Source organism: Rhinolophus ferrumequinum, chromosome X (genome assembly GCF_004115265.2).
Source record: "Rhinolophus ferrumequinum isolate MPI-CBG mRhiFer1 chromosome X, mRhiFer1_v1.p, whole genome shotgun sequence".
NCBI lineage: Eukaryota > Metazoa > Chordata > Mammalia > Chiroptera > Rhinolophidae > Rhinolophus > Rhinolophus ferrumequinum.
Window position 1 is genome coordinate 12,731,168 of NC_046284.1, and position 12,019 is coordinate 12,743,186.

General features: G+C 38.5%; 1 pseudogene; it reads left to right on the forward strand.

Moving 5' to 3' along the window:
• Window positions 1-684: 684 nt before the first annotated feature.
• Window positions 685-11,089, forward strand: LOC117025753 (neuronal membrane glycoprotein M6-b-like; annotated as a pseudogene).
• Window positions 11,090-12,019: the final 930 nt, after the last annotated feature.

The following is a 12,019-nucleotide window of genomic DNA, read 5'->3' on the forward strand; positions in this document are numbered from 1 at the left end:
GGCAGAAGAGTTGCCGGGGGCAGAGTCTAGAATAACAGCTGCAGCAGGTTTCTGTTTACCTGGGGTTTTATATTCTCTAACCAGGATGTAATTTGCTTCAGCCTGTAGTGGAATCTTCTATTATGTTCATCTTTGTCTGTTGGTGTGGGGGAAGGTGCAGTTAAACTTGTTATCGCAACCTTTGCATATGTTATGTAAACTGAAGTTGGAGCCATGCCACCCCGACCCCAGTCAAACAGCTGCTAGTTCCAGTCTTATCAGGTCTCAGGCCAGAACCTGAGAATAGTAGAGGAAAAAATATTTTTACTCCCCTACCACACACACACACGCACACACACACACACACCCCTCCTAACATGATGGGTGTAGCAAGTAAGGTGTCCTGATTCATATGTTCATATCACGTCATCCCACCTTGGGATTCTTTGAAGCTGCTGGGTGCCTCTAGTTTTCTACCACAGTGATAACTGAGAGTGAAGGGAATCTAGAATGAACAGTGGAGAAGACAGGGAGACGATGTATACCAGTGGCAACCCCAAGATCAACTACAGTGACAGTGATTGTCGTCTGTTCACAACACTCATTTCTCAGGTTCCCCTCCAGAGGACAGAAACACAGGGACCATGGGGAATGCTCCCAAAACCTGCTTGGAGAAATGAATCAGTTTGGTGCTAAGGGGGGACCATGGGGGTCATGAAAATGTGCCACTCGGCTCTGTGTTTCAGGGAGCATGATGAGGTGATGGCTCTGAAATGGGGCCCAGTTGGAACCCCCATAGTGGAGGCCTCACCGTGTGCAAGGCAAGATAATGAGGCTAAGAGAGTCAGGCGGGTTGAGAAAGGTGAGTGCTTTATTCTGCGCCCCGGGCGAGGTTCACTGGTCCCAAAGACGGGGGCGGTGAAGTCGCGCCCAGGATAGAGGGAGGGAGGCATATATGCGATTTTTGGGGTGGGGGTTGGCTGAGTGAGGTGGCAGATGAGCAGGCCCCCCTAGTGCAGATTGGGCGCCAGCGGCTGTGTCCGGAGCTGTTTATCGCACCAACAGTCTGCTGCCTTTTCCGGGAAACGCCAGGGGCCCCAGTTTCCATCATGCGAGCAGGGGTCTAACTTGGCAGAGGGGACTGACTTGGCTCCAGGCCGCTGTGACCATGCCCGTAGCTGACCTAACACTTTCCTTGATCTACCTATAGCTTAAGGATAGATCACCCCCTGTGGCTTGAACTTGGAATGTCCCCTGTCCCACCCAGTTCCCTGTTTTAGAAAATTACCCTGAAATTTATGATTAATACCCTTAGCTTATTGATCACAATCTCAGTGGTCTACCGGGCTAATCCCATCAGTGTCCCTGGGTCGGTGATGACACCGGAGAGCCACGTTGCCAGAGGGAAGGCTCCATGCAGACCCCCGGAACCCTCACGTAGCCTCTACAGAATGCCCAGATTTTCCCTTAAAAACCCCACGCCGGTCTGAGAATGTGAAGGCAGTTTTGGGAGGTGTTAACCTGCTGCCTTCTCAGAGCACTGGTGGTCTGATAATAAATGCTTGTTCTATGCCCCAACTGCCCTGTCGGTCTATTGACTGAGCAGTGCAGGCAGCATGAAACCCCGCCTTATTTGGCCTCTGGTTTCAGCCCCACCCCTACATGCCTGCCAGGGTCTTACTACCTAAGGCAGACCCATTGTGGAGGGACATCGAACTCCTGCAGTGGGAGACTTTGGCTGAGGTCTCTCCATGGACCTGGCCAAACGACTCTTGGACTTGTCCAGTAATTGAAGCTTCTTTCTACTCTTTATCCTCCTTCAAGCCTCCTTCCTTCCCTGTCCTTCCAGCAATGTGAGACCTAAATCACAGTCTGAAGGCTCTCCTCACTGCCTGCTTCCTCTCCAAATAATGCTTTTACACAGCTGATCTTGTTTTAGGACTTGGTTTCTCAGCACACCGGAGCCATTGTAGCACGGACGATTGTAAAGAGAGGAACAAGAACCACCTCAAGGGCAGCCTTTAAACAATCGGGGTTGAAGTAAGAGGACAAAGACTCTATCTTCCCATAATTTAAAGGGCCAGTTTTGGAATCTATATGGCAGGGGTGCTTCAAGTGTGATCCATAGACACCTAGGGTTCCCCATGAAACTGCCAGGGGGTCTGTGAGGTAAAACTTTTTTTTTTCTTCACTGTGTTGACATTTGTGTCAATGGTGGCTAGTGCCTTAGCACACATCAAGGAAGTGACATCAAATTGTATGAGTGGTCATTGTATATTTCACTATCATGCACTCTCAGCTAAAAAAAAAAATCTAGTTTCATTTGAGAAAGTTCTTTTTTTAAAATTTTTTATTAAATTTATTGGGGTGACAATTGTTAGTAAAATTGCATAGATTTCAGGTGTACAATTCTGTATCACATCATCTATAAATTACATTGTGTGCTCACCACCCAGAGTCAGTTCTCCTTCCATCACCATATATTTGATCCCCCTTACCCTCATCTCCCACCCCCCACCCCCCTTACCCTCTGGTAACCACTAAACTATTGTCTGTGTCTATGAGTTCTTGTTTCTCATTTGTCATGTTGCTTTGTTGCTTTCAGTTTTATATCCCACATATGAGTGAAGTCAGATGGTTCTCGACTTTTTCAGTCTGACTTATTTTGCTTAGCATAATACCCTCTAGGTCCATCCATTTCTTGCAAATGTTAGTATTTCATCTTTTCTTATAGCTGAGTAGTGTGTGTGTGTGTGTGTGTGTGTGTGTGTGTGTGTGTGTATTAAAATTACGCCGATTGTAACCACTTTGAGCACGTCTTCTAATTGCAGAAGTCAAACGTGACTTGTTTTCATCTTCTGTTATCAGTACATATTGAGTGTTATAATTTTAATACAGTTTTTTCCTTTCTTAAAATGTGTATACATTTTTTTGGCACCCTCTGTGTGTGTGTGTGTGTGTAAATATATATCATATTAAACAGTAAAGATTATTAATTTAATTAATTCTCTACCCTTGCACACATGTATTTTTAAAATGCTTTGTGGCAAAATGGGAAGTACACATAAAGCAATTCTGAAAGCACATACGAAGTCAAGATTGTTCTCTTGAGGAAAACCATTTGTGCGATTATTTGAGTTACGAACTGAACTAGCTACTATATTTCCTGGTACACCATTTTTTTAACCTGAAAGAATGAGATAAAAAACTGGTTATTCAAACTTGCACATTTTGCAAACATTTCCTCAGAAATAAATGGAACGAGACTGCTACTTCAAGGAAAACAAATGACAGCAGTTGTTGCCAATGTTAATATTTGATAATTCAAATGAAAATTAGACTTTTGGAAATTTTGTATTCACCACCATGAGTTTTATAACTTCCCAATACTTAAAGCCTTTTCTGATAAGATGAGTGGTGATATTAAAAACCGTGAATAGTATTTTTCAAATGGTCATGCAGACATTACATAGCCAACCATGCGAAAATTCATTTGACATGCAAAATGTTCATTGATATGGTTTCAGATTTCACACTGCAATTATATTTAAGAAATTCCTGCTTGTTTAGTTTCATTGTAATATCAAAATTACCCAAAATTATTTGGAAAGGCAGTTAAAACACTCCTACATTTTCCAACTAGTTATTTGTGTCAGGCTGAATTTTCTTCATATGCTTCAACCAAAACACCATATTGTTCCAGATTAAATGAAAAGGCAGGTAGGAAAATCCCATTGTTTTCTCTTCTGTTAGACACTGAAGAGGTTAGTAAAAATGTAAAATGATGACTTTTAGTACTGCATTATAATTCATTTTGAAAAATATAGGTTTTAAATGAAATGAATTATTTTTAACATGTAATGGGTTATGATATATAAGTGAATTAGTAAATCATTTTATAATTTTTTTTTAACTTTAATTTCTAATGTGGTGAATATCAATTGATATAAACTCTTTAAACAAAAACTCTCTGGGTCAGTCTTTTGGGTCTTTAAGAATTATTAAAAATGCGAAGGGGTCCTAAGGCCAAAAATGTTTGGAAATTGCTGATCTAGCATATTGCTTTTAACTGTTGCATGTCATTCATATTACAAACAGGAAGGTCCCATTGTTGTTTAATCATTTTCTCATTTGTGCACATTTCGGGTATGTCTCTTCTTTTGCACAATTGGAAACATTGTTTTTGTTCCTATTTGTATTCCCCATCTAGGAATGTCCCCTCTACGACTTTTCCATTTCAAGCCCTACTCACCCTACAAGACTCAATTCCAGTGCCACCTCCACAAACAAATCCTTTTTAAGGCTCTCATAGTTTTGAACGTATAGGAGTCTCTGAGGCCTACACTTTTGGGAACTGCTTTGCTACATGGTTCCTTACAGTACAACCTTTAGTCTCGTCTCGTTTTTTCCTGTCTCTTTGTTCCCACCCATTGCTGCACTCCTGTTTCCTGGAATAACCTCTCAAATTCTTAGCTCAGGCCTGCTTCAGTGGAAATCCAGATTAATATTGTACCTGACCCATAGTAAGTACTCTAAATGATAGACTATTATTATTAACACTGTTACTTCCTAGCTTTAAGATCAAGGGTAAATTATGCAGAGTTAGTTTTAAAGGGTCTGCCACATCACCACTAAATCACCTAAATTGTGAACAAGATTTAATTGCTAAAATGAGTCACTCTGAAGTACTTCTGTGTGTTCTGTGTGCTTGGTCTTACATTCCCCAGACCCTTGCGTTTCAAAAGGACTAAGGCCTCTGACCCAAGAATAACATTGGCTAGTACTCCACGGGAATATCATTGTTTCTGCCTCAGAGTGGTTACTGTTGGGTTGCCTGAGTATAGAGGGCAGGACTCCTGTAAGCTACAAAGATTCATTATGTAACACGTTTTGTGTCTGTTCATTAATATAGGTTTAAAATGAATGAATCTAACTTGTTTTATTTTAACATAGTAACCTCTTACTCTTAGCAAGATAAAGGGGTAGAGGAAGCATAGCCCTTGTCTACCTAACTTTGAAAAGGTGAGGTTTTTACCAAAGGAATAAATCATAGCTGACTAACCAAATTGTCATAGGTCAGTAGGGGAGCACTCGATCTTCAAATCCAAAGATTCAAGAGATTACATGTAAAGTATTCTTTTGATGGCATAAACACAAAGCGTCAGACTTTATTTCATCTACAGAGAAAAATGTAACAAATGTAGCTAGTTAGGTGAAAACGATAGAGTAACACGTAAGAAATTTTCGTTTTTTTCAGTGATAGCAGTAATACTAAGTTTGAAAAATACCTATTTCTTTCTTTCTTTTAAAAAAAAAAGCAGCTTTATTGAGATATACTTAGCATACCATACAATTCAGCCATTTAAACTTTACAGTTATTATTTGGATTTTGTTATTATCGAGGCCCAGGGCTGGCTGCCTTAAAATATCCCACAATGGCATATTAATTATTTTGAATTATTACTAAAATTACTTAAGAAACTGCCAGCACAAGAAGAACACTCTGAACAATCTCTCTCTCTCTCTCTCTCTCTCTTCCCCCCCCCCACCCCCCGAAGCAGGAGATAAATCTCCCATGTGAAAAGTTGCCCTCCATGTACCTGGATACCTGGAGACTAATGAGAGAGACATCCTTATGGCCAGAATTAGGGAATTCAGAGCATATATAAACAAACCTTGTTATTTTGTTAAACTAATTTACTACCCAAGTCCAAACGTTGCTTAGATTCTTTACTAATGAGCACCCAAACTCCAAGTTTCTCTCTCCTCTCAAATCCTCATATATTTACTGTTTCTTTGTAGAAAAAGTATAAAAAGCTGCCTACTTCAATCATGTCTCTGAGCATCACTTATGATCTCCCATGTGTGCATATTAAATTGATTTTTCTCCTGTTAATCTGTCTTATATCAATAAGTACACTTTACCTAAAATTTACCACCTTAAGTCTTTTTAGTGTACAGTTCATTAATGGTAAGTATATTCACGTTACGGTGCAACAGACCTGCAATACTCTTTTCATCCTAAAAAATTGAAACTCCATACTCATTAAACAATTCCCCATTTGCTCGTCCCTGAGCCCTTTACAACCACCGTTATACTTTTTGCATCTATGAATGTATCTTAGGTAAGTGGAATCATACAGTATTTCTTTTTATGACTGGCTTTATTTCAATTAGCATAATGTCCCCACGCTTCATCCATGTTGTAACATTTGTCAGAAAGACCTTCCTTGTTTCAAAGAATATTTAACATGAGATCTACCTTCTTAATAAATTTTTAAGTGTACAATACAATATTGTGAACTTTAGGTACAATGCTATACAGCATATTTCTAGAACTTATTTATCTTGCATAACTGAAATTTAAGAACAACACTCACTTTCTCCCTCCCTTGAGCCCCTGGCAACCAGTTTTATTTTCTGCTTCTACTATTTGACTATTTTACATACTTTCCTTTTAAGTCTTTTTTCAATTACAGTTAACAGTCAATGTTATATTAATTTCAGGTGTACGGCATAGAGGTTAGACATTTATATAATTTACAAAGTGATCCCCCTAATTAGTCTAGTACCCACCTGGCACTATACATACTTATTATGTTATTATTGACTGTATTCCCTCTGCTGTACTTTATATCCCTGTGACTGTTTTGTAACTACCAATCTGTACTCCTTAATCCCTTCCCCTTTTCCACCTAGCTCCTCCACCCTCCTCCCCTCTGGCAACCATCAGTTTGTTCTCTGCATCTATGAGTCTGTTTCCGTTTTCTTTGTTCATTTATTTTGTTTTATAGATTCCACATATAAGTGAGATCACATGGTATTTGTCTTTCTCAGTATGACATTTCACTTAGCATAATACCCTCTAGGTCCATCCATGTTGTTGCAAATGGTAAGATTTCATTCATTTTTATGGCCGAGGAATATTCCATTGTGTGTGTATATATATATATATATATATATATATATATATATATATATATATATATATATCTCACTTCTTTTTTATCTATTCGTCTATTGATGGGCACTTAAGTTGCTTCCATATCTTGATATCTTGGCCATTATAGATAGTGATACAGTGAACATAGGGGTGCATATATCTTTTCAAATTAGTGTTTTAGATTTCTTCAGCTAAATACCCAGAGGTGGAATTCCTGGGTCATATGGTAGTTCTATTTTTTAATTTATTGAGGAACCTCAATACTGATTTCCACAGTGGCTGCACCAATCTGCATTCCCACCCACAGTGCACAAGGGTTCCCTTTTCTCCACATCCTCGCCAACACTTGTTTGTTGATTTATTGATGATAGCTATTCTGACAGGTGTGAGGTGGTATCTCACTGTGGTTTTTATTTGCATTTCTCTGATAATTAGTGATGTTGAGCATCTTTTCATATGTCTGTTGGCCACCTGTATGTCCTCTTTGGAGAAATGTCTACTCAGGTCCTCTGCTGATTTTTAACTTGGATTCTTTGTATTTTTTGTTGTAAGTTGTATATGTTTCTTATATATTTTGGATATTAACCCCTCATCAGATGTACTGTTGGCCCATATTTTCTCCCATTCAGTAGGTTGTCTTTTTGTTTTGTTTGTAGTTTCCTTCACTGTGCAAAAACTTTTTAGTTTGATGTAGTCCCATTTGTTTATTTGTTCTTTTGTTGTCCTTACCTAAGAACACATACCCCCCAAAGTATTGCTTACAGAAATGTCAAAGTGTTTACTGATTACGTTTTCTTCTAGGAGTTTTATAGTTTCAGGTCTCACATTTAAGTCTTTAATCCATTTTGAGTTTACTCTTGTATATGGTGTAAAAAGGTGAACCAGTTTCATTCTTTTGCATGTGTCTATCTAGTTTTCCTAGCACCATTTATTGACGACACTGTCTTTCCTTTATTGCATTGTATATTCTTGCCTCCTTTGTCATAGATTAATTGACCTTATAGACGTGGGTTTATTTCTAGGTTCTGTATTCTGTTCCATTGATCTGTGTGTCTGTTTTTATGCCAATACCATGCTGTTATGATTACTATAGCTTTGCAGCATAGTTTGATATCAGGTAGTATGATACCTCTGACTTTGTTCTTCTTTCTCCAGATTGCTCTGGCTATTCGGAATATTTTGTGGTTCTATATAGATTTTAGGATTTTTTGTTCTAGTTCTGTGAAAAATGCCATTGGTATTGTCATATGAATTGTATTGAATCTATAGATTGCTTTGGGTATTATGGACATTTTAATGATGTTAATTCTTCCTATCCATGAGCACGGTGTGTGCTTCAATTTGTTTGTATCTTCTTCAGTTTCTTCCTTTAATGTCTTATAATTTTGTGAGTACAAGTCTTTATCTCCTCAGTTAAATTTATTCCTAGGTATTTTATTATTTTTTTATTTAAATATTTTTTATTTTGTAAACCTAGCTAAATTGATTTTTTAAAAAGAGAACCACATATCAATGTTAGTACTGAAAGTACAGATATCAGTACATATTCTACAGATTTTAAATGGCTAATAAAAGAATATGAACAAATTTGTGCTGATAAATTTTACAACTTAGATGAAATGGACACCTTTCTTTGAAAAATACAAACTGTCGGGCTGGCCTGGTGGCTCAGACGGTTGGAGCTCCGTGCTCCTAACGCCGAAGGCTGCCGGTTCGATTCCCACATGGGCCAGTGGGCTCTCAACCACAAGGTTGCCAGTTCGATTCCTCGAGTCCCACAAGGGATGGTGAGCAGTGCCCCCTGCAACCAACATTGAACACAGACCCTAGAGCTGAGCTGCCACTGAGCTCCCAGATGGCTCAGTTAGTTGGAGCACGTCCTCTCAACCACAAGGTTGCCGGTTCGACTCCCTCAAGCGATGGTGGCCCTGCGCCCTCTGCAACTAGCAACGGCAACGGGACGTGGAGCTGAGCTGCGCCCTCCACAACTAAGACTGAAAGGACAACAACTTGAAGCTGAACGGCACCCTCCACAACTAAGATTGAAAGGACAACAACTTGACTTGGAAAAAGTCCTGGAAGTACACACTGTTCCCCAATAAAATCCTGTTCCCCTTCCCCAATAAAAAAAAGAAAAAGAAAAAAAAAGAGAAAAATACAAACTGTCAAAACGGATTTAAGGAGAAATAGAAAAATTTCGATAGCCCTATATTAACAAAATTGAATTCATAATTTAAAATCTTCCCTCAAAGAAAATTCCAGTCCCAGATGGCATCATTGGAGGATTTGTCAAACATTTAAGGAATAAATAATACCAATTGTAAACAAACTCTTTCAAAAAACAAAGTAGGGAATATTACCCAACTGACTTTTTATTTATTTATTTATTCATTTATTATTAGTTTCCGGTGTACAAAACAATGGAATAGTTAGACATTTATACCCCTGACAAAGTGATAACCTCCCTCCCCCAATCTACTATCCCTCTGACGTTGCACACAGTTATTTTATTTTTTGATGCAGTTGTAAATGGATTGCTTTCTTTGTTTGTCTTTCTGATAATTCATTATTGGTGTATAAAAATGCAACAAATTCTGAATATTAATTTTGTATCCTGCTACTTTATTGAATTTATTTATTAGTCTAATAGGTTTTTGGTGGATTCTTTAGAGTTCTTTCTATATACTTGTAGTATCATGTCATCTGCAAATAATGACAGTTTTGCTTCTTCCTTTTTAATTTGGATGCCTTTTCTTTTTTTTTTTTTTTTTTTTGGTCTGACTGCTGAAGCTAGGACTTTCAATACTATGTTGAATAAAAGTGGTAACAGTGGACATCCTTGTCTTGTTTCTGATCTTAAAAAAAAAAAATTTAGCTTTTCGCCATTAAGTATGATGTTAGCTGTGGGTTTGTCATATATGGCCTTTAATATGTTGAGATATGTTCCATATCTTCCTTTCTAAGGTTGATTCATAGTCTGTTACATGGATATACCACATTTTGTTTATCCATTCATCTATGGATGGACACTTAGGTTGCTTCCACCCTTAAGCTATTATGAATATAATGCTGCTATAAACATGGGTGTACAAAGCTTTTTAAGACCTTGCTTTCAATTCTTTGTGGTATATACTCAGAATTGGATTGCTGGATTATTTGGTAATTATATTTTCTATTCTTTTGAGGACTTGCAATACTATTTTCCATATCAGCTACATCATTTTAGATCTCTATCAACGGTGTACAAAGCTTGTAATTTCTCCACATCCTCACCAACACTTGTTTGTTTTGTTTTGTTTTGTTTTCAAAGAATAGCCATCCTAATTGTTGGGAAGTCAACACTAATTTTAGAATAAATTAATGAATGCTTAAAAATAAAATGAAATGTTTCTAGCCTAATTTATCCTATTTCCTTTCCTTTCTTTGACTCTGTTCTTTTATGGATAGCTATGGACTCTATTATCTCTATTATATCTTTTGCTCTATGCTTTGTTAGGCTATATGAAAATACTGCTGGATTGAGGAGTGAGCCTCCAGTCCAGTAGCCCAGCGTAGCCTGCCCAGCGCCCAGCCCATGCACGTGGCCGCCAGACCTGTAAAATTGTACCATCACCTTCACTCATCCTAGGAGAGCCTGAGAGCTGGCAGTGAAAGAACTGCACAGGGAATTTAAAACAACTGCCTGTGGCCAATGCATCCCTGGAATGTTCGTCTTCCTCACCTATGTGCTGGGTGTGCCTGGGCTGGGCGTGTTTGGTTTCTCTGTGGTTCCGTGTTTATGTTCTATAGCGTGTGGTCAACTTGTGAAGTCACTGTGTCACCCAGACCAACAGGTGAGCCAGTGTGGAGCGGCACATGTGCATGGATATTGGCAATGTGGTAAATTATTCCTTGGAATGCTTCCCCAGGAAAAATATGTGGCTGTGCCCTAAACATCTGTGATACAAATGACATCTACATATCTTATCACCTGTTCACAGTCGCCTGTATGGGAGCTGGTGCCACCATCATCGCCCTGGTCCACTTCCTCATGAAATTTCTTCTAACAGGGCTTTCTTAAAGGAAGCAAGCAAAATGCAGGCTCACCAGAATATCAAAGCAAAGGAAGAACAGGAAGTGCAAGATATCCAGTCACGATCAAAAGAACAACTCAATTCTTACACATGAATGTTTGCCAGAGTGCTTCAGCCAACGAATTTACAGCTCTGACAAATCATCAGAGAGCTGCTCTGCAGTACAGACGTGTACCCACCAAACAAACTGATGTACAACTACAAACACTTCACTGTCTGTCTTAAGCTGCTGGGATGTATTTCGAGGAAAACCTTCTGGTAGTTAAATCTTTTTCTTTAGAGCAGATATTGGGAGTTTCATGTCGGCCATTTTAACAGGCAATACTTGGATTGTTCATCCTTTTGAAATTTGTGGCATGTGCACATTTATTGCTAGAGTAGTGCTACCAAGACAGGCAATGAGAATGTGGCATACTTCTTGATAGGGACCCGTGATGTGCCAGCATCACGGGATGTGACCATAAAGGTATGTATGCCATCTGTCCTCAAATAAGTATATCTAAATAGGGAATAAAATAGAATTGGTGTGAAGTTTCATTTCTGACGGCTGACATTTATGAAACTGTAGCTCATCAAAGATAATGTGATTCTTACAAGTGACCTTTTTTTTTTTATTAACTGACTTTTCCCCTAAGTCGAGGACACATTAATTTTCTGATCCAATCAGAAATCTTTTTTGCAATAATTCTAAAATGAGCTACTATAATGCTGTTCCACCTACCATTGAATAAGCTGGGTTCTGACTCATTGACATGCTTTCCAGAATCAATTTTGTAATAGATTTCATTTTAATAAAATGACTTGCTTGTCATCATTCTTCTTGGGAAATAAATGTCACCTCTTCCTTAATGAGTACTTGCTTTAAATTTTTAAGAACTTATATTACAACAGAATACCTAAAATCCTTCATAGAATTTTGTTCCACAAGTATTTTTCTTAACTAAGAATTGTTACCTTATGAAAATGACCACCATTCCAAACTGTTTTTATGGGGTCTTCTTACCGAACCAGAGCCCACTGTCCT